At 43.5% G+C, this 26,858-nt stretch overlaps 1 protein-coding gene across 9 annotated transcripts in view; it reads right to left on the bottom strand.

Annotated features, from left to right (window-relative positions):
- The window catches only part of mef2d (myocyte enhancer factor 2d), a 106,382-nt gene that overhangs the window by 69,940 nt on the left and 9,584 nt on the right, over nucleotides 1–26,858 (bottom strand). Inside the window, exon 1 of one of the 9 annotated variants that reach the window (XM_063880072.1) lies at nucleotides 6,910–7,091. The exons of the other annotated variants lie outside the window; for them this stretch is intronic. The gene's annotated coding sequence lies outside the window, so the exon portion shown is untranslated. Of the gene's footprint in view, nucleotides 1–6,909; nucleotides 7,092–26,858 lie in introns of those variants that run through there. 9 annotated transcript variants of the gene reach the window in all.

Below are 26,858 nucleotides of genomic sequence, written 5' to 3'. Positions count from 1 at the left end.
CTCTGGCATTCTCAGGCTGATCTGCAAATATGAAGAACACCTTTTTATTTAATAGTTTTGCCATCCCTTCCATAAGGTTTATGGACGTTTGGGTTCATATTTGACTAAGTTATGATATAAATAACCCCTATATTTTCCTGGGTAGGAAATTCTCGCAGTATCTTGTCTAGGGAACACAAATTCCCCCCAAAAGTCAGTATGCTATGATCGTTTTCAGTGATTTCAGAGGAGCGTTATCTGTATATCCACACGGAAACATCGTGGAGGCATCGATACATCGGTCACTCCTGAGTGTGAGAGTCTTCTTGCATGTCCTTTCTTTACCGGCCCGGTGTGTTAAGTGGCAGCAGAGCGGCCTGCAGCAGAAAGATAACAGTCAGCGGTGGGGGGGGGGTTGTTTTGCGGGTGGGGCTGCTGGCGCCATGCCAAAGGACTGCTGAGATATCCATCACTACATTTCCCACAACATCTGCCGGGGAACACCGCTGCAGACAACCCCCCCCCGACTGTCATCCAAACTGGGATTACTACAACCTGAACGATGTAAAAGAGGCCTAATCTGTTTCCCCTTTCCCTGTTGTTTGTTGTATTGGTTTGTGTGCATGTAAATGGTCTGCAAAGGCTCAAATCCCTATGTCTCTACCAGACTGTTGGCTATTTTGAGGACAATTTGGGTCCCGACTGCCAATAAAATGACCCAAAAAGTATGGAAATATTGTACTACTCCCAATAAATTTCCCATATTTCAATACAGAACATTCTGCAGATGAAACGAGAACTGCAACTGAATAGACGCTGCCGCCACAACAGTTGATGCTAAAAATAAAACATGGTTACTCTGAGGCATGCTGGAACATCAAAGTGTCCAACAGATATCAGAGGCTGTGAGTCATGATACATTTACAAATCATGTTGACTGTTGATATGAAAAATGTTCGTATCAGTTAGCAGGCGATGTGCGGCGGGCGTCAGGTTTCAGCAGGAGGGCGACCTGCCTGCCGTACACGGCCTCTGCAGGATCACACGGACATAAAAAAATGACTGATCCGTCCCTCGGTTTGAAGCTGAGGTGGATCAATATGTCACCAATATTAATTTATCACTCGGTGTTCACTCAATCCCGCCTGACAGAACGGGGGGGAAACACGAGATGACAAATGATGCCGTCGGAGGATTAATGCAACCGTGGATCACATGAAGTAAAACAAGCAGGTGTGGCGAGCAAAGTGTTCACAAAATCTGACACCTTTTGAGCATGAAGGTCCGATCTGGGGCAGAAGAACAAGTGATAAAGACTCTTTAAAGTAGAGACACTACATACTGATATACACCTGAACATCAGCAGGAGAGGACTCTTTAAAGTAGAGACTACATACTGATATACACCTGAACATCAGCAGGAGAGGACTCTTTAAAGTAGAGACTCTACATACTGATATACACCTGAACATCAGCAGGAGAGGACTCTTTAAAGTAGAGACTCTACATACTGATATACACCTGAACATCAGCAGGAGAGGACTCTTTAAAGTAGAGACACTACATACTGACATACACCTGAACATCAGCAGGAGAGGACTCTTTAAAGTAGAGACACTACATACTGATATACACCTGAACATCAGCAGGAGAGGACTCTTTAAAGTAGAGACACTACATACTGATATACACCTGAACATCAGCAGGAGAGGACTCTTTAAAGTAGAGACACTACAGACTGATATACACCTGAACACCAGCAGGAGAGGACTCTTTAAAGTAGAGACACTACATACTGACATACACCTGAACATCAGCAGGAGAGGACTCTTTAAAGTAGAGACTCTACATACTGATATACACCTGAACATCAGCAGGAGAGGACTCTTTAAAGTAGAGACTCTACATACTGATATACACCTGAACATCAGCAGGAGAGGACTCTTTAAAGTAGAGACTACATACTGATATACACCTGAACATCAGCAGGAGAGGACTCTTTAAAGTAGAGACTCTACATACTGATATACACCTGAACATCAGCAGGAGAGGACTCTTTAAAGTAGAGACACTACATACTGATATACACCTGATCATCAGCAGAGAGGACTCTTTAAAGTAGAGACATACGTCTGAGTTGCTGCAGTATCACTTCTAGAGGTTCATCATTAATGCCAAAGGTCATGCGCAGTTCACCAGCATCAAAGGGAGGGCAGAGAAAGTATGAATCAGCTTTTAAAAGGTGGAGACAAGAGGGTGGCTCTTTCCTCATATGGGGATGGGGGAGTTGTGTGTGTGTGTGTGTGGGGGGGGGGGGGGGGGGGTTGTTACTGGCGTGTTATCGGGCCTCTGAATTCCCTCACCGGACCCAGCGAGGCCCAACCTTGAGGCTGATATTTACAGCCTGTTGCTGAATGTTCCCGGGCAACCATCGGACACGCGGAGCGCTGCACTTCAGTTACCCAGCATGCATCTTGACCATATCAACAAAACCCTATGGCTGATATTGTGGCAGAAGCATCAGCAGGTGGAGTGAAGAGGGGGGGGGGGGGGGGTCGTGACAAATAGTGGAGGAGGGGAAGGAGCTGCTGGCTGTACATCTAAAGCTTGTGCCTGTGCGCTGCCAACCCTGGCAGTGGAATATGATCTACCCCCCCACCCCTCTCCTCCTTCCCTCCTCCTCCTCTTAACCAATCATGGGTGAGTCTTTTGGAGAGGTGGGGGGCTGATGCAGTGCAAGGGCAGCACTTCTGAGGTGGTGGTGCTTAGGAGGGGGGGGGGGGGGAGATCTGTGCTCGTGAATCACACCCACGCTGCCGGGCCGCCGTCAATACTGCAGGAGCACGTACACACACACACACACACACACACACACACAGACACACACACACAGACACACACACACAGACACACACACACACACACACACACACACACACACACACACACACACACACACACACACACACACACACACACACACACACACACACACACAACAACAACAACAAACAACACACACCCACTCGTTTAACACGGGGCGCCCTAGCTGTCACTTATCCACTCGGAGCCCCGAGGCTGGTTCACACCTCGACATATTTATCTATTATAACAATAAGCAGTGTTTCATTTCTCATGCACTGCTTGCACAGTATTCTCGTGCACTCTTTCTATAGTTTGTATTAATGCTTTCGTCGTTGGAGGAGCCTGTGAATTAAGATCCTAACCACACTGTAGCTTTGCATATGACAATGAAGCCTTTAAACCTTGCATTCACCCGATAATAAAGCCATGCACGTCCATGTGAGCGTACACACAGAGGCCTTTTGTCCAGCGGCTCAGGAAGCATGTGGAGCACTGAGGACGTGTTGGCAGGTCACACAATGCCGTGAGTTTGCCGTGTTGTTGACTCTGAGACTTGTTTGCCTTCATCACCGGGCCGGACGATGCGGTCTGACCTGTCGGGTGACATCACTGCCACACAGAAAGAGTTACACCCAAGCCTGAGAGAGGTGGAGGTGATCAGAGGATACGGTGCAACGGTGCGACAGGGAGAGACCTCTGTTCAATAGTAATTGTTGGCAGCTCACCTGGCAGAGATTCAAGCAACTGATTCAACCCCGAGGCTACTGTACAAAATGTCTTCAAGTTGTTTGTTTTGTCTCTTCCAAACAGCAATTGGTTCCCAGTCCTGTCCGTAGATTTCACAGACAGCAGTGGTTCACTTGCATAATCCACCAGCAAAAGGAGAAGTAATGATCATTTCTCAGAACCTAAATGGACTTTTTTGTCCAAATAGTCCCATAATATTAAAAGCAAACTGATATACAACCGAGAGAAGCAGCAAATTCCTCGTCTTTAAGAAGCTGAAACTGATCAAAGTCACTGTTTGTTTAACATCAGAGCCCACTCTGCTCTTATTGCTGAACATTTACGTACAGAAAAACCTCTATCACACAGAGAGACCCCCACAAAGCATGGTAGGACCCCTTGTAGATTGTAACATCTTCCTAACTTTTTCAGCAATAGAGCGCAGAGCAGCAATATAAAGCAGAACGGACCAGAGGCTAGAAAGAAAAACAGACAACATTCTCCTGAAAACGGAGCATTTTCTTTGGATTGTAACTTAATTCCATTCCATTAAACCGTAGCACTCAATCCAAGAAGCCAGAGGGGGGGGGATCAGGTAGAGCTACAGCTGTCCGTGTCGGTGGGTGGTCGTGTGTTTTTTTACAGACTGTTAAAGTCCACAGGTTCAATCCCAGCAACAGCTGCTGGTCCTGCCTCGGTGTAGGGTGGATATCTCAATGATCATTCCTTCTGATTCATGCAATGTCTTCCTGCACCCAAAATGATTCAATCAGATGCTTATATGTCTGAGAAAAACTGCCATCCATTAACTTTGTAAAGTAAATAATGGACAGGAAATTGGGATTCTTGCTTTAAAGCCACTTATAAAGCAAGAATACCAATCAGACTTCAAATTTGTTCTGCTGTCCTATGATTGGTAATTGAATATCTGTGAGTTTTGGGTTCTTAGATGAACAAAACTTCACATGTGGACGTGCTTCCTAGGGCTTCTGGAACATTTTAAACCAAAGAAACAATCTACTGTTTATTAAAAATAGGAAATAATCCCAGACTGCAGTCCTGAGTCGAATCAGAATCAGAACGGACGTCAGCTCTAGCAAAGGTTCCTCATGACTGTATGTGCACAGAGTTTGTAAAAAAGTAGAAGTTACCGTATGTACAGGAGCCATGAAAACTGCTGCTTGCTTATAGGTCCTTATTTGTATTCCATAACCCTAATCCTACAATTGCAGTACAGTGTTTAGGAATGCTTTCTAAGACAGGTCTCCTCCCTTTCCCATCGTCTTAAGTCTTCAAACACAAAAGGTCTGTGACGGGGGAAGAACAAAAGCCCTCTAGACAAAAACACTGACGACATCAATGTGACACTGGAGGACAGAGGGCGTGCACGGCGGCGTCTGCATGTGTTGGAAAGTTTGCCATCACCAGTCGAACACGTTCTCATCAATAAGGCCTCGCGGGGAGGGTCCAAGATCAGACGCTTAAATATAGCCGCTTATCTCCCGCACTATCGGGGTTATTCTCATGCATGCAGGTGAGTGGGAGGAGGAATGCTGTTGTTTCAAATCGTGTTGTATTCCCCCACTAACTGTTAAGTAAGTAAGATATGTGGCCAGGCAACTCTGCAAACCAATAAACCTGCAGGAACAGGCGCGCGCGTAACCGTGTTATAAACGCGCCGAGAGATTGACTCGCCTCAAGAAAACTCATTTTCTGTCATCATGTCACAATTAAACGCCGGCGTCTGGAGAACGGCGAGCGGCATCGAGGGGATTTATCGCTCACATGCTGGATGTGAGAGTAATCCTATACACTTTGGAGATTTGTTGTAGTGGATATAGAGGCAGGCAGAGCATTTCTTAAGAAAGGAAATGAAGATAAGGCTGCTCTCTCCTGTACCTCGAGGCGACTGAACAGGGATAAACAACTTCCTGCTGTTTACCTTCTGTTAGGCTTTGAAAAGACATAGCAAACAACAAGGTAAAGGAAAACCCTGAGCTCTGAAGCTTTTGAATTGATCACAGAAAGATCAGGCAGCCACTTGATCAATTAATAGTTATTTCTCATACAAGAACAGCAGTAAATTACATTTTCAGCCTTTCATATGTCCATTTTGTCTCATATTTAAGTCAATATATCCGGGTTTTTGACTGGAAAACAACAATTAGAATTAGAGAAACGTCCTTAGACATTTCATAGACCAAACGAGTGTCCAACAAGTAATCTGCATAATAAGAAATGATAGAATATTCATTCGTTGTGTTGTTTTTAATCATAATTCCAGTGAATATTTTAGTTTTTTTAACACGTTGGACTTTTAGAAACTCGTATGGACCGCACGATGAATCAATAATTGTAAATAATTCTTATGTGAAGTCTTTTTTTATCATAATTCCAGTGAATATTTGGGGTTTTGGACTGAAAAAACAAGGTTTAAAACACTTTTAGAAACTCAGATAGACTATCCCGGTGAATATCGTTGTGTTTTGGACTTAAAACGACATCCCCTCGGTCCTAAAGAAACTCAGATAGACGTTTTAAAGACCCTGAGATTAGTCGATCCCTGGTCGCAGTCCTATAAAGAACACAACACGGTGTTAGCAGGTGTCAAGGGCGCTCACTCGACACAGCAATGGCCGCGTAAGCCTTCAATTCCAGAGAGAAAAGGAACAGGTGTGAGCAGCACGACAACACAAGCCATCCACCATAAATCTCCCCAGCGGACCCCCCCCCCTCCCCGTCCAATCTGGAGACGATTTCTCTCAGTAGATTTTTTGGGGCTTGGGAAGGTGTCAGCTCGGCGGCTGATGATGGAAGACAGTCCACACAGCAAGTCACCTCGCACTATCTCCCCCATATCTCCCTCGCAAAAGTCCTGAGAGGCGCCAGCAGAGCAACCCACTAACCCTGATTCGAGATCCGAAACAGAACTTTTGGAGGCCCTGTCTTGTGCTTCGGCTTCAATCTAGGCCTCGGAAAAAAAAGCCACTAAGAGACAGACACTTCAATACCTACAGGAGCAACTTGGGGTTAAGTTTCTCGCCCAAGGACACTCCGACATGTTGAGTAAAAGGAGCTGGGGAGATCAAACCATGGCCCTCTGATTGGTGGAGTGACACCCTGAGCCTTAGTCGCCCAACATGTCCGTTTAAACCAAAGGATAAGATATTAAAACACTTAAATACGGCCGTCAAGAATGACATTTTCTCTCGAAAGCAATCAAGGTTTCAAGCCAAGTGGCAAAAAGCAATTACATTAGTGGAAACACACACACACACACACACACACACACACACACACATATATAAACACGCTTAAGAGTTGCAATGTCACTCTTACCGTCAAAGATTAGAGATGCCAAAAGACGCTATGGAAGTGCTCTGACACACACACACACACGCGCAGAGGAACAAGTCTTGATCGAGGCGAGTTAATCTGAAGAAAAGCTCGGGATATTCCAGTGAAGGATCTCAGAGGGGGTTTACAGTCCTGACGAGAGCGAGGGTCCGACGGCACATGTGTCACCGCCTGCTGCAAAAGTGACAACTGCTGGAGGAACGCCTCACTCTGGACGCCCCAAATTACCCTTCTCACCCACCCCCCCACCCTTCACTAACCCTACCCCCCTGAAACCCCTCCCAGGTCACCCTTTGCCCTAATATGCCTTCAGCAACTGCCACCAATTCATCAGTGTCTGCGAAGGCAATCGAGGTGCTTGTTGTTGGGCTCTTTAAAAAGCACCATTCAGCCCATTTACCACAGATTACGTACACTTACCTCCATCATTGACTGATCTGTCAATGCTTTTCACGATCAATCGGGTCGTCATGAAGTCTATTAAATGTCATAATGGTCAAACTGGGCTGTTAATAAGTCCCCTCAGGAGACAACGGCAAAGTGCTCGTGTTATCTGAGAGACGGTTTGAAAGAAAGAAACCCTTTTAGCTTTGAATCGCAGCCATTTGTCTTTGGTTTCTTTCCAATACTTTATAATTAAGATCATCCATTATCAGCCTCTCCAAACTATGAGTATCGTTTCATTGATCACAGGGAAGTACAGACAACACCTTATGGGAATGTATGTTCACTGTGTTTAGGAGCTTAGACGATGATTATTCAAAGTGAAAATGACATTTGGATTGACGATGAATCATTCATCAGGGGTAAACAGCAACAGCCTCTGATTCCAGGTTCTGAAATGTGAGGATTTGCTGATTTTATTCAGTTTAAATGATTGTTAATTGATTGGTTTGGAGTTGAACGAGACATCTAGGATATTTTTCATAATGTTATCCAATCGTACAAAACCAACGACAAAACAAGAAAATCTATATTACAATAAATAAACTGAATCTGTATGACGTGTGTGTGTGTGTGTGTGTGTGTGTGTGTGTGTGTGTGTGTGTGTGTGTGTGTGTGTGTGTGTGTGTGTGTGTGTGTGTGTGTGTGTGTGTGTGTGTGTATACATCCTCCATTTGGATCATGAGCTGCTGGCAGTGGGATGGCAGCTGCCAACATACCTTTTGTTCCACTGGACCCTTCAAGGCCCCTCCCTCCTCTCCTCTCCCCTCCCCTGAAATCCACACACACACACACACACACACACACACACACACACACACACACACACACACACACACACACACACACACACACACACACACACACACACACACACACACATACTCAGCTGTCGGAGAGTTCAACAAACCGGTAATGTCTCGTGCCCCTCGGACCAAACTCTCTACAGTGGATTTTAAAATGACTCCTCCGTCCGAAGCTATGGAAATCAAATCCTTACTGATCTGATCTCTGGGAAAAGTAGAAGTACTCAGGTCTTGTACTTGAGTAAAGTAGAAGTACTCAGATCTTGTACTTGAGTAAAAGTAGAAGTACTCAGATCTTGTTCTTGAGTAAAGTAGAAGTACTCAGATCTTGTACTTGACTAAAAGTAGAAGTACTCAGGTCTTGTACTTGAGTAAAGTAGAAGTACTCAGGTCTTGTACTTGAGTAAAGTAGAACTACTCAGATATTGTACTTGAGTAAAGTAGAAGTACTCAGATCTTGTATTTGAGTAAAGTAGAAGTACTCAGACCTTGTACTTGAGAAAAGTAGAAGTACTCAGATCTTGTACTTGAGTAAAGTAGAAGTACTCAGGTCTTGTACTTGAGTAAAGTAGAAGTACTCAGATCTTGTACTTGAGTAAAGTAGAAGTACTCAGATCTTGTACTTGAGTAAAGTAGAAGTACTCAGGTCTTGTACTTGAGTAAAGTAGAAGTACTCAGATCTTGTACTTGAGTAAAGTAGAAGTACTCAGGTCTTGTACTTGAGTAAAGTAGAAGTACTCAGGTCTTGTACTTGAGTAAAGTAGAAGTACTCAGGTCTTGTACTTGAGTAAAGTAGAAGTACTCAGATCTTGTACTTGAGTAAAGTAGAAGTACTCAGGTCTTGTACTTGAGTAAAGTAGAAGTACTCAGATCTTGTACTTGAGTAAAGTAGAAGTACTCAGGTCTTGTACTTGAGTAAAGTAGAAGTACTCAGGTCTTGTACTTGACTAAAGTAGAAGTACTCAGGTCTTGTACTTGAGTAAAGTAGAAGTACTCAGATCTTGTACTTGAGTAAAGTAGAAGTACTCAGGTCTTGTTCTTGAGTAAAGTAGAAGTACCAGAGTGTAGGAATACTCTGTCACAGTGAAAGTATTCTAAATGTTCCTCCAGTGAAAGTAGAAAGTACTCTCCTCTAAATGTACTTAAAGTTGCGACAGTAAAAGTAGTCATTGTCTGATTGGTCCATTTCAGAATAATATCTCTGATATGTTTTATAATGATTGATCATTAAAGTGTTCTCAGAGCTGGTAAAGGTGCAGCTAGTTCTAATGGCTTTGTATACTGCAGGGTAGCTGCTGGATTTACTGCAGGTGAACTACAGTCTGATTTAAGGGATTATATTTACCATCATTCATCCTAATCTGCCTAGCAACTAAAGGGGTTAAATAAATGTAGTGGAGTAAAAGTACACAGTAGTATAACATTGATATACTCAAGAAAAGAACAAGTACTCTGGTACAGTTAATGTACCTCAGCATGTAATCCGCCCCCCCCCCCCAGCCTGGATGTGTGCAGAGAGGACTGTTGTAGAGGACAGAGCCTCCGTCTGTGACCGTTAGCGACAGTGGATTCACTTCCCAAGGAATGAGTCCCGGCCCGGGCCCTTTCCTGACCTTGAAATCTCCGAGGGGGCCCAGGGAGGGAGTGTGGGAAACGAGAGGCCGAGAGTCTGCTAAACAGTTGTGTCATTGAGTTTCCATACAACACGACGCATATCTGCGCCCGGACAGCAACGGGTTAAACATGGGGCAGGAATTCCTAGAGCCCATTAGGTCTTGAGGCAGTAGCTTATATGGATAAATGTGAGCGGGGAGGGCACTACAGATATGGACTCCCGTTTGTTGATCAGGGGCAGGAAATCTGCCCGCGGATGGAAAAATAAAGACAACAGTCCTGATTTCAGAGCGCTGAGGACACAATTACATTTACAACAAACACAGAGGCGGCAGAAAATGGTCTAAGAGCCGGGTCTTTAGGAGAATAGGAGCCCTGTTCTGCTTTTAGGGTGTTTTCCCTCTCCTGTTGTGTGTTGTAGTGGTTTCTGTGCATGTAAATGGTCTGCAGAGGCTAAAATCCCTCGACAGAGTTTCTCTCCCACACACTCACCGCCTGAAACGCCTCCAATAGATTGAATATCAGCAGGAGAGGACTCTTTAAAGTAGAGACACTACATACTGATATACACCTGAACATCAGCAGGAGAGGACTCTTTAAAGTAGAGACACTACATACTGATATACACCTGAACATCAGCAGGAGAGGACTCTTTAAAGTAGAGACACTACATACTGATATACACCTGAACATCAGCAGGAGAAGACTCTTTAAAGTAGAGACTCTACATACTGATATACACCTGAACATCAGCAGGAGAGGACTCTTTAAAGTAGAGACTCTACATACTGATATACACCTGAACATCATCAGGAGAGGACTCTTTAAAGTAGAGACACTACATACTGATATACACCTGAACATCAGCAGGAGAGGACTCTTTAAAGTAGAGACTCTACATACTGATATACACCTGAACATCAGCAGGAGAGAACTCTTTAAAGTAGAGACTCTACATACTGATATACACCTGAACATCATCAGGAGAGGACTCTTTAAAGTAGAGACACTACATACTGATATACACCTGAACATCAGCAGGAGAGGACTCTTTAAAGTAGAGACACTACATACTGATATACACCTGAACATCAGCAGGAGAGGACTCTTTAAAGTAGAGACACTACATACTGATATACACCTGAACATCAGCAGGAGAGGACTCTTTAAAGTAGAGACACTACATACTGATATACACCTGAACATCAGCAGGAGAGGACTCTTTAAAGTAGAGACACTACATACTGATATACACCTGAACATCAGCAGGAGAGGACTCTTTAAAGTAGAGACACTACATACTGATATACACCTGAACATCAGCAGGAGAGGACTCTTTAAAGTAGAGACACTACATACTGATATACACCTGAACATCAGCAGGAGAGGACTCTTTAAAAACATTTCAACCTTTTAGAAAACTGCCATTGACGTCACGGTCAAAATTGGAGAAAAAGCTTGCTTTGTTTTTGGCCTTGACTTTGGGTTTGAAGCTACTATAACAAAAACTGTAAAGCAAATTAGTCTAGATCGAGACTGAATACTGATGACTTTTATCGCTGCACAGGAATCCTCCTCCTCGCTCTACGGCGGTCAGACTGTGAAGCTCGTTCAGAAAAAGTGTGAGAGCAAAAGTTAAAGGCAAAGGAGGCGATGCTCGTCCGTTGCGACATCGTGATGCGTTGTCAAGATGTCGTCGGCTCTGCAGGTCCTTCCTGCCAGACACTATGTGGACAAAAGGCTTTATCTTTCAGGACCTTATCCAGGTTTTTCCACCCGCTCACCATCCACATTCGTCGTCCATGTGCACGGCTGCCCCCACCCCCCGATGTAGAACACAGGGTGTTGGCCTGAAGCCTGAAACAGGGATCTGTGAGCCTACCTCCGCTCTTCCTGAGACGAGCGTCGGCCAAGACTGTGTGGTGCTGGTGGTGGGGATCGGGCACCGAGGAGAGGTGGGGGAGGCACAGAAAGATATCTATTCTCTCTCTCTCTCTCTCTCTCTCCGTTAACAAAGCGCTGAGAGGAAGCGGCTCCTGTGCCCGGAGGCAAGTGTATTTATGTTGAAAGGAAACACAGAAACCTTTAAGTAACAGCGCCCTGCATCATCCACGAAGCTGCACACACACAGATCTGTTGCTGTGTGCAAAGGTGCACCACCACAATGACAGCATCCAGAGGTTCTGCCCCCCTAAACCCCCTTAAATACAACCCTGTCTATGCATCTCTAAGACCTCCTCTTCCCTTTCCTTCTCAGAATACTTGTTTTACGTGTCTGGAAATCTCATTAAAGCCGCTAAAGGTTGTTTTAAGGTGAAATCAAGAACTCATATTAGGGTAAAGGTCTTTAAAATGACCATAAACTGCATTGGGTTAGGTCGGGCGAACGTACAAAACTAGCAACTGTAGCGTAAAGATGTTGGGTCAATGTCCCTGAAGTGTAGTTTGTTGAACGCTAAGACGTTTAGCTTGAACTATTTCCACACAGATTGCAAATGTTTGTAATGATGAAAGGAAACACAGAAGCCTTCCCCATCATCCATCCACAACACATCTGTCTCTGCGTGCAAAGGTGCGCCGCCACAAAGACAAACTCCAGAGGTTTTGTTGAAGACGAGCTTATTCGGTACTTTGTATTTGTACTAAACGACTAATAGGTTTTTGAGTAAACACGATATGCTTTCAAGGGTTTGACAGTGAATACCCTGATTATGCAAATCTGCCTCCCCCTCAAAGACGGGGAGAATAATAAAGAAATGACAAAGCTTTTTCTCTGGTGTGGCTTTACTGCGAGCACATTATTGTCCCGGTCTTGACAAAGAGAATAATAAAGCTCACAATATGCATGCACACATTATCCAACCGGAGCCTCCAGACCAACAAGTGTGGTTTGAACCCGGCCGGGCTTCTCGTTAATCGACACCTTCGACACACACAGGAACACCGATACAGTAAATATTTCCCGTTAGACGATCCCAAAGAGACTGAAGAGGATCAGACAAATTCACAGCCCATTTTCACCCATTGACTTCCATTTAAATCCGCACCCTCACTCTGATTGCTGTTGCTGCTTTGACTGGTGAGTTCTCCCACGGGGGGTTTGATGGAGGTTTATCTTATCTTATCAGGATCTAACAGAAACCTTTTCCTCCGACGTCTTTAGGCTTTAACTCTTCATTTAAGACCACCAACAGGTTGTCATGAAATAAATACTCAAATAATTCCTTCAGAGAAAGACAGAAAGGATGTAAGGAGCGTAGGTATTGTTTTTAAGCGTCCATCCACAAATTAATCTGATGAAAGAGAGGATTTTATGTCGTTATGAATTGATATTAGGGCCGCTGTAACAGCTTCTGGAACTTGTTTATACGTATGATGAAGATGTTTGATGAAGATTCTGCTTTTGTTCTGTGTTGGGATACCTATGGTATCACTTTACAATAAGACTACCCCTATAAAGGCTTCATAAAAGGTTCATAATTAGGTTGTAAACACTTTATTAATCATTGATAAACCAGTTCTAACATAGTTTCCATACTTCAACCCGGCTCACTATTTGGCAAGATGACTAAGCCTTATATTGGCTACCTAGCTTCCTCCCTCTTCTTCCTCAGCCAGCATCTGTTGTTCACTGAAGTGATTCTCCCCCCATCCATCTTGATGTTTCTTGGCATCTCTTAAGCCAAGTAGCCAATATAAGGCTGAGCAGTACAGAGACATGTGGGCTCACTATTTGGCAAGCAGCCGGTCACAGTGGCCCTGTTTATTGTCTTGTGTTATTAAAGCTGATTAATGATTTATAAAGTGTTCACAACCTGATTAATAAATGAATTACAAACTAAACCCTTTATCAGGGTAGTCTTACTGTAAAGTGGTACCGTAATAGATTACATTACTTTTGGATTACTCATCTGAGATGCACCATAAATCAAAACACAAATAACAATATAAAGTTAAACCTCATTTATGCCCGGCTCTGCACAAACCCGTAATCTAATAAGGACAATCATGAACACAAGACCTCTGAATCCTTTTAGCTCAGTGTTCCTGTCTGATGGCGGCAGGACCCAGTCCAGGTATCTCGCTCAGTAGGTTTCGGAAAGCTGCCGTTTCCACCGTGGAGTCAGACAACATTCCCTCCACGATGTTTGCTGCAACTGTTTATCTCTGCTATGCAAGTCTGACGTTTCTGCTCCGTCTCCTCAGGCTACTGTCCTCCCATCATGCAGGGAATCGAAAAATGCAAGTAACGAGATCATTTCGTGCTTAAATCAAATCAAATTGCAATTGTATTATCGCCCCAAATCACACAGAGCAAACAAAAGCAAAACCAAATACAAATATCAGAGCCCCTAAACGTCATGAACAACATCATAAGTAGTGCCATGAGATGAAAGCCTGTGTGTGCAAAACCAGACAGGAGTGCTGTTACATCACTGCGTCACAGACTCGTGTAATCTGATTACTCTGTAGCGCGTTACCCCGCCCCCCCCCCCCCCCCCCCCCAACACTGGATATGGGGTTTCAATCGTATTGCAACCCCTCCTGAGCGTGGCATCTCCCAGCCACAGGAGCCGTCACAGCTGAAGGTCGAAGGTCAAGAGCAGCAAGACGAGCCCTAACAGACGCAGCAACCTGTTCCCCTCAACTGCCTCCATCAGCTGCCACCACAAAGGCTCCAAACAACCCCCCCCCCCCCCCAAATAAAACCCTGTCTCCAAGTCCTCGTCTCTTCCAGGCCCACACCTGAAGAGTTTCAGTGCATTAATGAAGCTTTTTCTTCAAAGAATCCTTGTTGCACGTGTCTAGAAATCCTGTTAAAGCTGCTTACGGTTGTTTGAAGGTGAATTCAATCACTCATCCTAAAGAAAAAGGTCTCTAAAATGAGCGTAAAGTGCATTATTTGGGTTGGGCGTATCTTCAAAACTAACAATTAAGTGTAAAAAGGTTTGCTGTTCTGTTGAAAGACATTTTGTTTGCTGCTATTCTAACTTTTCCACACATTAATCCCCAGTTTCTGATTGTTAGGGTAAAAAAACAATGTTTAATCCCCTTTTAATGAAGTAGATAAAACACATTGTGCAATAACTAACTCTATTTCACAATGAGACCTCACTGTTTATAAAGCTTTAGGTTTGGTTGGTCCTGCTTACAAAACTAGCATCTTTGGGGTAAAAAAGCTAAGTCTGTTGTTGTTTTTAAGCTAATGTAACCCAGTATCTGCTTTGTTTATTCAAAATAAACGATGTTTCATCACATTTGAATGATTTTAAACCAGCTGAAACATGTTTTTATATCACCACCTCTATATCATAATGAGGTCAACTTATTAAAATGACTATAACTGACATTAGGTTTGGTTGGGTGTCCCTACAAAACTAGCATTGTTTGTGAAAAGATGCTACGTTTGTTTTTGTAAAGCAGGTAAACTCTGCTGCTACTTTAACCATTTCCACACATTACAGTGCTTTTAAATCCATGAACCAACCCTTTCAGCTTGTTAACTTCAAATATTCGATGTGTTCTCACCTTTTAATGAGTTGAAATCAGCTGAAAACACATTTAAATAACAGTCTTTAAACTTGTCTGCTTGAGTACGGTACACTTTTATAATCCTCTTTCTGTATCCCTGCCCAGAGACTAAAGGGAATCAGGACCTCGCTGTGTTATCCTAATTAACGGCCGTATGCGTGTTGCTATATCGTATTTTAATCTATCAAGTAAATTAAAGCCATAAATCACTCAACACCTGTGACTCCCACGCCAGCACGAGGGGCCCGGTGAGCGGGGAGACGGCAGACGTTTCGCTTACAAAGACAGAAAAATAAGAGCAGACGTCTGGAAGTTAAAACATTCATCCATGTTCATTTTCAAACACTTGTTGGGATTGAGAGGAAAAATTCAGTTTGAAGCTTCATGGAAAAAGCATTCTTTGGCCAAAAACGTATCTGGGTATAAACAGCATGTGCAGGATGCGAAACAAGAACGTGTTTGAGGGACTTTTTGTTCAGTATTTCAGGACAAACACTCACTACAATATAACTGGTTGGATTGGTAGACACATGATTTAATCAGATCATTCCTAAATTTAAATTGGCCGACTTGTATCTCTAGATTTGTTCAGCCAAATTGAAGCAACACGACTATACAGTATGCTATATAGTTTGGTAATCAGATCTTATTTATACAGCCTCTGTTGTGATTGGTCAACTGCTCAGAGATGTCCCGCCCCTTAGCCTATCATGTACAATGTGTTGGAGCGCTAGCCAGTAGAGTGTTGTACCACTTTACTCTGAAAGTAAAACAAAAGGAGTCCAATGACAGAAAACAGGGATTTTAGCCCCAGTAGACCGTTTACATGCACTCAAACTTATATACCCCTCTACAGGAAAGGGAACCCCCCCCCCCCCCCCCCCAAAAAAAAAAAGTTTGATAGAGCCTCTTTAACAAACTTCCTGGTTGTCAAAATGTCATTCTCAGGGCTCACCAGCCGAAAAGTTGGGAATCAGGGGTGTTCAAACTACGGCCCGGGGGCCAAATGCGGCCTGTGGTCCATTTTGAATCAGCCCTCAGAAAATTCAAAAAGTATAATGCGATAAGGCCCACACATTTCGGTCCTGACCCATCCTTCATGACCATAGGTGAAGGTAGGAACGAAGATGGCCCGGTAGACAGAGAGTTTTGCCTTCTGGCTCAGCTCTCTTTTCGTCACAGCGGTGCGGTAAAGCGACTGCAGTACCGCTTCCGCTGCTCTGATTCTCCGGCCCATCTCACGCTCCATTGTTCCCTCACTCGAGAACAAGGTAATCAGTTTACCGTTTAACTAATCAGCGCATTGAATATTTGGGTTCTCAGACTGTTGGTATAAAAGAGAACTTCTTAAGACACATTGCTTCATAAAGTGATTATCAGAGAAGTACAGGAAGTGTGTAAACGAGCTGCTAATGAAAAACAAAGGGTCCGAAACAAACAGCTGAAAACACCAAGCAGCATCAAAGAGTCTCCAGCTGATCACAGTCCACCGAGCACCAACAGATGTGACGCCGCAAACCAAATGCTGAACCGTTTCCAGCGCCAAAGCTGAGGAAGTTGCTGCCAATAAATCCAGCTTTTGTTTTCCTGTTTCATGATTGAGGATTTTTGTGTAACCAACTAAAGTTTCCATAGTGAAACGCCAAAGAGCGAAACTAGAAATGAGTACTCGGTCTTGTTTTCTTTGATCAGATATTTCCTGATTTGATCAACAGCTGCTTTGTGTTACAACAAGATTCAACACACACTCATTTCAGATGTCTTGTGTCGTTTCCCCTAGCTGTGCAATTTCTCACCTGGTTTGATTGTTTCCCATCTAAATCTGGGATAAACATTCAAGTTTCAATTTTACTTTTTGGCATTTATGGGCAAAGGACCTCATTTACATGAAATTAAACCCACATTTTGAGTTAAAAAAGGGCAAAAAGTTTGAGTTATTTGTACTATGATGAAGATTTCAGGGACACATCTTATTGCACTACACAGCCTGGTCACAGGACGCTGTTTTAAAACTGTTCATTATTTATTTAACGGCAGCACATTTAAATAAAACCACACATTTAAATAAAACCACACATTTAAATGACATTTTTAGTCATAATTGTTTTTTGCCAAGTATGAAGCCGTCCTTGTTGTTGTTGTTGTTGTTGTTGTTGTTGTTGTTGTTGTTGTTGTTGCAATGACATGAAATAACCTCTTATCATGCCAGACTTTGAGTTGAGTTTGGCAGCCCCCATCCTGTTCTGAAAATCCACTTATTTTATGGGATAAAAAGCAAAGATTCTGACTTCATTCTTGAGATTCCTAAGTTTCTGTGTGGAGTGTGACGCTCCAGGAGCAAGAGAGAGACGATGCACACCCAGACCTCCGTGACGCTCGAGCGCTGTGTTCTCCACAAACAAATCCCCAAAGGCGATGAGGCGTTTGATGTGCAATGAGGCGATGAGGGCCACACAGAGCTGCCCCCCCCCCCCCAAACCCCCAACCTCCTCTAACCTCCACAAGCTCCCTGACATTGACTCACACACACACACACACACACACACACACACACACACACACACACACACACACACACACACACACACACACACACACACACACACACACACACACACACACACACACACACACACACACACACACTTCTCCTCAGAAACAGCTGACGTTTGAACAGGCTTACAACAGCTGACAGGCTACAGGTGGGGCAGAGGGGACCCTTCATAAGCCCTCCACCCCCCCTCCTTTTAGTGCCCGCTCATAATTCCCCCCACACACACACACACACACACACACACACACACACACACACACACCTGTTGTGACTCCAGAGGAATTGTCCTCTGTGAAAAGCCTTCCTTCATACTGTATCACACACCTACTCACACACTCTCCCCTCCCCCCCCCCCCCACCCCTGTCAGTGCATTAAAACCAGGCTTTATGACCCTCCAGTGTGTGTTTGAGTGGCCGGGGAGTGTGTTTTCGGTGTCCGACTAACAACAGATGCTGCAACAGAGCAGAAGTGCGGGGCTAAAAGCACTAAGCTCCTTTGCTTTGCTTCGCTGGAGCCGGCGGCGGCATTACGCCGGAGGAGAAAAACCTCACTGTCACGTTAATCCATAATCATTTTAACCAACAATACCCAGGTTTTTACTTCAATCACCGCCGTGTAGAATCACAACCACAGCCTGAGCATATGATGTGGGGATGATAATCCGGAGGTCACACTGGAGGCCGGAGATAAACGCAGCAGGGAGTAACCGACATCTAAAGGCTGCAGTGGAGCAGGAATGAGTCCTAAAACAAGGAAATGAGTCAGCATTTTTGCTCTTTCAGGTTGATTGTTGATGGGCTTTTGAATGTGTGTTTGGTTAGCTGTAGCCTTAAATCTAGCCTTATAAAAGGTGGTGCAGGAATGAGTCCTAAAACCTGGATGTGAGTCAGCATTTTAGCACTTCCTTTCCTGGAAGACAATATGTTGTTAGCCTGAAATAATGTGCATGTCAATGGTCTGCAAAGGCTAAAATCCCTATGTTCCCTCCAGAGGGAGTTTCTCTCTCACAATTATCCAATAGAAAATCCCCTTGGATTTTTGTTTGGAACCCTTGCGATTCTAACTTCCAAACTAAAATGCGTCCTCCCTGCACCTCTCTATTGTCACAGGATAGGAATGATTCCTCGATTGTTGCGGATTAAACTCTCTGCCGTTCTTTCTCTGCAGCGAGGTGCTTTCCTTTGATGGAGGCTGAAATGCTCCATCACAGAACTTTTACTCAGGAATGTGGAGATGCCAGTCTACATTCCCCGAAAGCTTTTGTCCCACAAAGTTTCCTGAGAAGTGAATTGTGTGGTGGAGGCGCACAGGCGGGATATTTAGGACTAGGAGGATGGGTTTTTGTAAAAAAAAGTAGCAAAGCTGGAGAGAACAGAGGGGATTTGAAAGCACAGCACTTCTTTGGATTGGAAGAGAAAAAGCATAGGGTTGAAAGAAAGAAAAATCTTTGGATTAGGTATTCTTGCTGGGTGTGCAAAAACAGGAAGAAAGTTTCCATCAGTTTCTATAGTGCTGAGTTTCTAACCACCAAATCTGGGCTTTCTTCTCCTCTCTCATCACTCACAGGAAACCAATAGCTGTGGCTGCTGCGTACCGTGACAGAGAAAATCATTTATCAACGTGCATTTATTCGTATTGTGACTCGACAGTCTGAATAAGAAGGGTAAGCTATTTTCAGAAGTATAATGCATGGAGAAAAGGTATAACTGTGCTCAAGTTCGGGGTTGCATTCACTGTGTGACTCTTCAGAGAGCTAGTGACGCTAAGTGCTAGTTCCAATGGTGTTTTGTAGACCTATGCACTGAGAGCCTTTATCACATCCCGTAAAGCTCAAGACTAATGGCTCCAGCTTCAGGATTACAAAAACGTCACGATTATTTTCATGAAACCATTAAATGTTTGGTCAAAACTTTAAGAAAAAACATTACCTTGGACTTCTTAAAGTCCAAGGTAATGTTTTTAAATGCCTAGTGAGTCCAAAATATTCACTTTGATTCAATATAAAGCAGAAAACAGCTTGAATAGACAGTTTTACAATCAAGTGTGCCATTTATTTGCAATATTATTGGGTTGTTAAGTCATGTTTACCTAGTGTTGACACCAGTAAAGAGCCACTTCCTCTGAGAGAGAAACAGCCAACATTGGTTTCTCTGACCGCAGTTTTAACATAACCACATTACGTTGCTTAAACCCAACCTCTGAACCACAGTGGTGTTTCAGTGGTGTTGGGAAGCACATATAAACCATGTCCTCTTGCCGATAAAGAGGCCATGAAATAACCACCTTTTTTTTATGTAGTGTCCAAGACCAATCATCAATTAAAAAGGGGTGAAAACTGAAAGATCAGCTGCTAATAATGCTAACGAGTGTAGCTCATCTTAGGCTTTAGAAGGTCAAGATCTGCTTTGTTGCTCAAGGAAATTATAATTCATTTTCGACCGTCAACGCACAAAAAACAAAACTATCAGGGGGTTCAAACACTGTTCATTTAGCACTTTTTCAGCCCAAATTGGTTTCACTTTAGTATGAATGCAGACTTCCTATAACAACGTCTGATGTCCTCCTGCTGATAGAAGCGTCAGAAAACACACTGCATCGTCTTTGTAATTTGGTCTGGAGAACTTGGATGTCAATAAAAGCTGTGAAAAACTGTGAGAAGATCAGATCCCGATCATGCTAACGAGTGTGGAGAGAAAACCTTTTAGCATATTTTTATCTGCCCCCTCCCTCGGATTGCCTTTCTTGAGAAAAGCGGGAGGACTCTTCCTCTGAGCCTGCGATGTGATAACCAGTTCAATAACATAAACAAGAACCCTCCAGAGGAAGGATGCAGTGTGTGTGTGTGTGTGTGGGTGGATGTGTGTGTGTGTGTGTGTGTGTGTGTGTGTGTGTGTGTGTGTGTGTGTGTGTGTGTGTGTGTGTGTGTGTGTGTGTGTGTGTGTGTGTGTGTGTGTGTGTGTGTTTGGTTTTTACATGGGAGCGCATGTGGGCTGGAGAGGTGAGGACGAGTCAGCCATTGAACAGCATCAAATAAAAACGTTATCTAATGCCTGCGCTGACACGGCCCGCCACAAAACAAGTACACTCTCTATCGACTGAAAACACGGCTGTGCTTTTGCCGGCGAAAGAAAATATATAAAAACACACACACACACACACACACACACACACACACACACACACACACACACACACACACACTCCTTGAGAGCCGGGGGTTTGAGAGGAGCAGAGAAATGGATTTGAAAGAGCCATCAGGAGCGCACATTTAATGACTTCTTAGACCTTTCCAAAGGCTCCGAACGAAAGAGAAATGCTGCTTCTGAGGCTCTGTGTGACCGCGTGATTACAGCTGCCTCTTTAGCGGGTTGTTTAATATTAAACAAAGCTGCGCAAACTGTCAATTTGAGGTATAATAAAGACATGTAATCTTCCCTACTCTTTAAATCCGCACATTACAAGACGTTCTTGGTTAGATAAGTTGACAAAAACATGGATTTTTTTGGGCTTTCAACCACATTTTATGCTGCATATCAGACAATTACATAGACTGTTGTTATTTCCTCTGAGGATCCCAGGGAAGCTAGATTCATGATGATGGATTTTGTAGATCAAACACATGCTTTAGATTTCAGATTCTAAGTCTTGTTAAGTTGATCTGTTATATAATTTGGTATAAAAGCTGAGCAAACTGTCATTCTGAGGTATAAAACACATTTAATCCTACCTACTCTTTAAATCCACACGCTCTTGGTTAGATAAGTTTACAAAAATATGGAAAATACCAATTTTGGGGGGGCTTTCAACCACATGTTATGCTCTACGTGGACAGTTCGATAGATTGCTGTTATTTCAACGGTACAAAGCTGTAGAGTTCTGAGGATTGAAGCCACGATAGATTTTGGATATCAAATCACAACACATGCTTTATATGTCAGTGTGGTGAAGTGTATCTGTTATATCAGTTGGTATAAAGCTGTGTAAATGGTCATTTTTATGTATCAATAAACTATGAATTCAGTCCTGCCCTCTCAAGAGGTCTGCACATGTTTACACATTCTTAGTTTATATGAAAGCTAGATCTTTTTGGGGGGCTTTCGACCACATTTTTGGGGACACAATGACATGACATCCGAAGATCAGCGCACTACCCCACTGAGCCACAGCCTCTTCATCAGATTAAGAGTTGCACTGTTGAGGTTCAAAGCCAGTAATCGGGGTGCTAAGACATTATTGTTTCTGTTTCCAAGGTCGATATGCAATAACGTTTTGAGCATCTCAGGAAACCACAGCCACAATTCTTTATGACAGAGAAGTGTCTGCCAAATATTGAAATGAAGCGCCACATGTCAGATTCAAAGTCCTGTTAAGTTTATCTGGTATATAGGTTGGTATAAAGCTGTGTGAACCGTCACTTTAAGCTATTAAATAAAGTATAAAGCAGACCACATTTTCTCTTCCTGTCTCTAGAAGTGCACACCTTTCAGGGTCTTCATCAGACAATTGGACGTATTGTTGGGATTCAGCTCAATATCATTCTTGAACATCTGTTTCCAAGGACAAAAATATGTATGTTTTAGAGATTTTTGAGCATCTCAGGGAACCACAGCCCTTTAACAGTGAACTTTGAGCATCAAATCACAACACTTTTCTTTATACCGACTGAAAAGTGTCAAGAATTGAGAGGGTTTTTTATTTCAAGACTCGTTAAATAGATTTGATCCTATATTTCCTTATTTTAAAAAGGAATGGCTGTCAGTGTTGGTTTTCATTCTGAACATGAGGGTTTATTGCCGATACAACTCCCAAGTTTTAGGGCTTTATAAAAGCCTCGTTCTACTCTCCTTTCTACACCCTAAAGAAATCCTTCCTTCAACAGAGATGAAACGGCACACAAATACTCACACACATGTACAGTAGGCCATGTGTTCATGCATGAACTCACATAAACACGCCTCGGGCCGTAGCACGCACATACATAAACATAAGGAAGTGTGTGTGGGAAAGACGGGGGGGAGGTGTTTTTCTAGGGCCTCCTTTTATTTCTACTTTCTGCCTTTGAATCTTGAATATTCCCCACTCTGGGTTTACAGCTCTTCTACAACGGGGGAGGAACAGGAAAGAATGAATTCCTCCCCCCCCTTCCTGTACACACTCATTCTTCAACTGAACTCAATGAGCCGTGCGCAGATGGTCCCATAACATCAGCCACCCACCCCCCCCACCACTCCCCCCCCCCCGCAGCTGTACGGCCGTAAAACGACGCCACGCCCCAGCGAGGACGGGGTTGATATACGTTCAGATATTCAAATGAGGCCGTAACCCATCGCCGCATCGCTGGAGAGGTGTGGGAGGAATCTGATGGGAGGAGAGTGTTGAGGGGGGGAGGGGGGATGGATGCAATAGACCGATTGCTCTTGGGTGGCCAGTTATTTACTGAGAGGGATATTTAATCCAATCAATTTCTGATATTTTCAGGATCAAAAATGGCCCTATTTGTTCTCCCAGTCGGCTGATTGATCAAATGTGGGTCGATTTGAACGTTTAAGGGCCTCAAAAATGTCCAAAATTGATTAAACATCCCCAATTTACCTCAAAAACCACTCCAAAATGTGTCCAAATTGGCCAAGCCATTCTGTCCTGTTGTCTGCATATGCTAATTGCCCAACATATGCACGATAGCATCCTGCCGTTTCTATGTTCCGGAGACCCCTACTACGCATTTATATCATAAAACCTTCGGGTCCTCTACATTTCCAGGTTCAGAATAGGACTCTAGGGCACAGGACCCTGTTGGCCCCCACCTCAAACCGCCCATGGATGGATGGTGATGTTGAAGAGGAAGAAAATGTCTTGCGTAAAAGGGAGGCAGGGTGAGGCAGAGAGGGAGTCAGGGGGGGTGGGGGTGTCGTGTTTCAGCTCCTGGCTCTGCTGCTTGATATTTCAGCTGTGCCGAAGCACCGGCCAGCAGCCCCTGCTCTCACGCCATCGTAACCCCGTCGGTGTGGTGGCAGGGCACTTTGGGGCTGAAACACTCTTTATTTCACGCCCGTGAAGCATCGAGGGGACGGTGCTAATCTCACGTCATTTCTGCAGGATGATCGTCATTAGTTTGGCACCGGAGACTGAGCCGACATAAACAAAGAGGAATCAAGGCGGGGAAGAAAGCCAGAGAGCGAGTTTTATTTGAGCGTCGCTGCAAACAAAAAGAAACTGTGATGGAATTCAGGCAGGAGACAAGTGTGACTAAAGAAGTGACATCTTTGTTTACGAGTGCGTGTTCTGCTGAGTATTACAGGTTGCATATCAACGAATAATAAATAAACTCGACAGAAGGGTGTGTTCGTAGTCACTCCGAATGCCAGAGCGCACTCCATAGAAACCGGATATTTTGAATCAATATATCAATTCAAAATTCCTATTGAAACATAACTAGGTTTGCAGGACTTTTAATAATAATTAGTAAAACAAAATGTAGGTTATTTTGACTGATATTGAAAGGAGATTATCATTTATCAAAATTATTAATATTGTCATTTTTAAATATTATTATCATCATCATTATTTTTTTTTTAATGCAAATAAATTATGGTCATGATTTATTTATTTTTTTAAGAAATTGAAAATGAAACTCAATCCAAAAAGCAATGAAAAAAATAATTATAGTTTTTACAATTTCAGTGCAGTTTGATGCACCCGTACTAACAAACACACCCCGTCCTAGTTCTGATATCAGTGCCATAACAGTGACGTGTGTGTGTGTGAAAACATTTCATAACTCAAAATCTCCTCCCACAGCTGGACTCAGAGGTTACTGATGTTTCTAGAGATCCAGAATGTGCTGCACAAAGCGGAAGGATTACCGAGTCGGAGTCAGTGACGGACTGCATTATATGATATGTTCATATTCAGCCTGGATTAAAAAGACTCCTCGGTCCGAACACTGACGGTTCGCTGCAGGTCTATTGTTGCCAAAAAGCTCTGAGTAAAAGATGATAAAGGATAAGAAGCGAGCGGAAAACCAGAAGAAGAAGTAGGGACGAGGATCAAGGAGCGCTGCACACCTACAAGACTGTGGGAAGATGCAAGAGAAAAGACATCTGTTTTAGGAAAGTGTTTCTCCACACTGTGCATCATTCAGCGCCGAGAGAACAGGGCTCATCGTGCCACGCTGCTGGCCTTCACTCTGTGATCCAAACAGCTTCTGAAATCTGACGCTACACACTCAAATTAGAGCGTTGATGTTCTAAGATCAACAGAGCGTTGTATTTAGGGCTGCAGAATTAATCAAATCAGATCTAAATCACAACATGGACGAGTGAAATATCCAATCAACATCAACGTTTGGTAAAATACGTGAATTTATCTCAGGGAAGGATTGTGGATCTGCAAAGTCTCGGCCTACAGATGGTACTCTACAGACTTAAAGAGGACATATTAAACTCATTTCCAGGTGTATGGTTCTTTATGTTTCTCATACCGCCTGTGCTGTAGCTCCTCTTTTCACCCTCTGTCTGAAACCAGGGCCCAGTCTGCTCTGATTGGTTAGCTGGCCGTCTCTGTTGTGATAACCTCTTAGAGATGTCCCGCCCCCTTAGCCTATCACATACAATGTGTCGGAGCTCCAGCCAATAAACAAAGATAAGATAAGAGGCTTTATTGATCCCAAATAAAACCACACAAGGCATTGCACATAATTAGAAATAAACCATTTTTAAACGTAAACATCTCAAAACAGAAATAGGAATAAATATACAAATTGACCGTGCAGATAAAGAAACTGCCTGACAAATAAAGCACTGTTGAAGGGCCAATGTTCACAATATAAAGCAGGGTGTCGATGACATTAAGTGTGCAAATAACGGAATATTATGTTAAATATGAATGTGAAATGTACAGCGAGAAGGTTATGAGTCCACTTAGAGACTTATCTTCCAGAGAGTTGTCTTCCAGTTGGAGGGGATTTGTCTAATAGAGGCCTTTCAGGTGTGCAGTAACCTCCAAAACCTCCACAATAAGGCCTCCTTAAGGACGGCCCCATATAATATATGCAGTAAATAACCACAGGAATTGTACTCATCGTGGAGAAACTTCCAGAAAGACCAGCCTTTCTGACCTCTATACTGTCTCTTTTCACTCCCTTTTTGAAAGCTCTAAGACTATTGAGAAAGTAATAGCATTTGAAATAAAAGGCCGGATAGCTGAAGGTTGCCAGAAGCTGAACTAAATGGATCCGGATTGAATTGAAGTGAATTTTGACACCACAGCCTCGTCAAGGTCGAGGCGTTTGAGCGGCGCTGCGACACGCCGCTCAGGCTCCCGGTATTTAAGGTTAATCCTGCAAATTGTGTTGGGTTTAAGTTGCATTTAACCTACATGGAAGCTGTTGGTTATGTCTTGATCCCGGGAGCAATGCCCTCTCTGATCCCACCACACACACACCCGACATACACACACACACACACACACAATGTCCATTTGGCTAGCTTTGCTATCAGATAACCTCTTCTGTGAGTGAAGAAAAAAAAATGCAACTTAATCTGCATAAAGTGCTGCGGCAGAAACGCTCAGACTGCAAAACGGGAAGAGATCACCAAACAGCCACCCGGAGATGAGATGTAAGAGTCCGACAGAGTCCCGTAATCCCTGATCAGAATAAATGTTTCAGTGTTTTCATTTGCTCGTCTGTTTTATACCTCGTAGCCAGAATGAGGTCAGCACAGATTTCCTTTTTGGCTCCAAAAGCTGGTTATTTCCAGCAATTTCCACCGAGACGGACCGGGTATATTTAGTGCCCTGAAGAGGATATTTATAGATGAAAAATCAACAACACTGAGGAGGGATTTACCACACAGGTTATTTTTTTTATGTAACAGATCTTCCTCACAGGATGGCAGTGAACGGTGTGTGGAGACCTGATGAGCCGTGCGACCAAACAAACAACTTGGAAATGATTCCTCGATTAACTCATCACTGAAGT

This window comes from Eleginops maclovinus, chromosome 3 (assembly GCF_036324505.1).
Source record: "Eleginops maclovinus isolate JMC-PN-2008 ecotype Puerto Natales chromosome 3, JC_Emac_rtc_rv5, whole genome shotgun sequence".
Lineage (NCBI taxonomy): Eukaryota > Metazoa > Chordata > Actinopteri > Perciformes > Eleginopidae > Eleginops > Eleginops maclovinus.
Note: the sequence above shows the minus strand (reverse complement) of the source record. Positions and strands in the feature narration are given on the sequence as shown.